Source organism: Chiloscyllium plagiosum, chromosome 1 (assembly GCF_004010195.1).
Source record: "Chiloscyllium plagiosum isolate BGI_BamShark_2017 chromosome 1, ASM401019v2, whole genome shotgun sequence".
In the NCBI taxonomy this organism is placed as follows: Eukaryota; Metazoa; Chordata; class Chondrichthyes; order Orectolobiformes; family Hemiscylliidae; genus Chiloscyllium; species Chiloscyllium plagiosum.
The window spans coordinates 119,761,781-119,764,809 of record NC_057710.1 but is presented as its reverse complement, the minus strand read 5'-3'; positions in this window follow the sequence as shown (position 1 = coordinate 119,764,809).

Genomic DNA, 3,029 nt, shown 5'->3' with positions numbered 1-3,029 from the left:
ACAATGGAAAAGAGATTGTCATGGAGGACAGGGATGAAACAGAGCAATGGATGGACATGGATTCTGATCCCCAGTAAAAGGATCACACCAGGGCCTGACCAATGAACCACAGCAAAGCAAGTTCAGTATTGAATTATAGTTGAATGCTCAATAATATTCACCACTGAACCAATTTCATTGTCCTCCAATGTAAACTCTCCGGCTGGACCTTGTAGCTGAGAAGATATCACAGAACTAGAATCAGAGAAACACTTCAGTTTTCATTACTTCCATTTCTCTGCAAAATGAGATGACAAAAGACACATGTTAAGACACATTCAGAATAAACAAATATATCTCTTGGTATGAGTGCTAAACATCCACCTGTTAAAGGAGTTTCCAAAATCCACCACCATCAACTCAGAACGGGAATTTACAAAATGATTTGAGAGAACTCGTACTTTATCACAAGGTTATGTTGTAGAGACAATTGAGAGATTCGATAGATGCATCCCACTTTAAGATATTTTTTCTAACCGCCAATTTTGTTCTTCCAAAGATTATTTGGAAAACAAAAGGTTGGAATACAGAGAGAAAAAAAGTTATTCATGAACAGAATCAATCTTCTGTAATCACTGAATTCAATGGAGGGCGTACCTACCCAGCATGCCCCGCGGTGTTGAAAGCCCAGTATACACGCGACAGGCGAGGGCATAACATTGGCAGTACCGACTTTATCTCCGTTGGAAATGGGGAGAGACGCGCTTTTCCACACGGTAAGGCTGCAGGAGCTGGAGAGCGTTTAAAAAACCCTTTCAGCGAGAAGCGAGCACCTTGAAAAGTAACTTGTGGTTAAATGTATCGCAGTTCCGAGGTGAACACCCGCCATCTTGGCCGGGGATGTGGACGCATGCGCAGGCTATCCATTACGTCACAGTGCCGGGCGGGTCCTAAGGGGGACTCATGCAGATGCTGAAAATCTGAGAGTCAATCAGACAGTGCTGGAGGAGGTCAGCAGGGTCTGGCAGGAGATGTGGACGCAGATACAGAGTGAACCATTCCGCTCCTGTGTGCACCTTCTTCAGAACCCATTACCCGGGTGCTGCACTGTCCTCGGCGGTAGCTTTATAACAGCTTCACCCTCAGGTGATCTTTGAAACAAACAGCAGTCTACCTGAATCTCTGGATTTTTCTGCAGGTGACATTTTTAACCAACCTGTTCAGACGTGTCATGTCCCACTTGTGAAGCAGGTGGGGGCTTGAGAATCCAGGCCTTCTTTGTTAGAGGGGAGTTCCTCAGGGCCGAGTCTTTGGCCCAACCATCTTCAGCTGCTTTGCCAATCACTTTCCCTTCAGAAGTCGAGATGTTGGTTGACGATTGGACAACATTCAGCATCATTTTCAACAGCTTAGATACTGATGTAGCGCATATCCATATGTTCAGGTTCTAAGTTTGCTTCGTGATGGTAGGCTTGTTCACATTAAGAACAATCTTACAACCTGAACCTCAACCTAAGCTAAAAATGTTCTCAAAAATCGCATACTCACATGTAGCAAGACCTGGACAGCATCTAAAATCTGCACAAGTGGCAAGTAACACCTGTATCACATCCGTGCCTGGCAAAGTCCATCTTCAACAAGAGAAAATCTGAGTATCCCTTGTTGACATTCAACAGCAATATCATTGTTGAATCCTCCATGAGCCGCACTCCGGTGTGTAATATTGATGAGAAACTGAACAGGACTGACCATACAACTGTTGGTGCAGGATCAGGTCACAGGCAAAAAGTCTTGCAGTGCTCAACTCACTTCCTGACTCCCCACCTTACAAGATGTAAGTCAGGTGTGATACAGAATCCTCACACCTACCTGGTTGAATGCTGCTTCAACAATGCAAGAAGCGGCACGGTGGCACAATGGTTAGCACTGCTGCCTCACAGCGCCAGAGACCCACATTCAATTCCCGCGTCCACACAAACTCTGTGTGGAGTTTGCACAGTATCCCCGTGTCTGCGTGTGTTTCCTCTGGGGGCTCCAGTTTCCTCCCACAATCTAAAAATGTGCAGGATAGGTGAATTGGCCAAGCTAAATTGCCCATAGTGTTGGGTGTAGGGGAATGGGTCTGAGTGGGTTGTGCTTCGATGGGTCGGTGTGGACTTGTTGGGCCGAAGGGCCTGTTTCCACACTGTAAGTAATCTGAGCTTGCCAACATCTGGGACACAACAGCACTTTTGATTGTCACCAACCTTCACCATTGCCTTTTGTCACCATTGATATCCAGGAGCAGCAATGGCTATCATCTCTTGTGTAATATCATTCTGTGTAGGGGGCTGTGCTCTCCACCAGTTGGCGAGGTACATTCTGTAATAGGTTTGCACCTCAGGATACACAATGTCTCAGGTTCCTTTTTGCATTTGATGGTGCCTTTTGCATCTTTCAAGATGATTGGATCATGTATTTGGGAGGCGGTGTGAAATAGAGAAAGGATGTCTTTCTGAAATTGGATTTGTTTGATCTGAGAATTTACACTGTATGGACCGCGATAATATTTGAAAATCATTTCACAGAGAAATAGTTTAAAAGAACTGGAGATCAGTGAGACAAATCAAACATAATATAAATATCCAACAGAGTCACTAAATTCATTTGGACATAAAGGGAACATGTTTATCTGGTATGTCAGTGCGCAAAGGTTTCCAACAACATTGTGTGTGGTCAAGCACCAACACAGACAGACAGTCAGACAGACAGACAGACAGACACACACACACCCACACACACATATAAGAGTGTGAATGTTCCAGTGAACTGACTGCAGAAATTATTTAACATTATCCAGTTAACAATCTAAAACAATTCACAGACAGAGAAGCCATAAACATGTTGTGTTTATGGGAAAGGATTCACCAGAGCATCCAACTTGGAGATATGTGAGGAGATCAGCACCATGGAAATGTCTGGATGGTGAGAAGAATTGCAAATTCCCAGACCAGCTGGAGACTTCTCGACACAGACATTTCCGGGGAGAGATCGTTCACCTTCTCAATGTG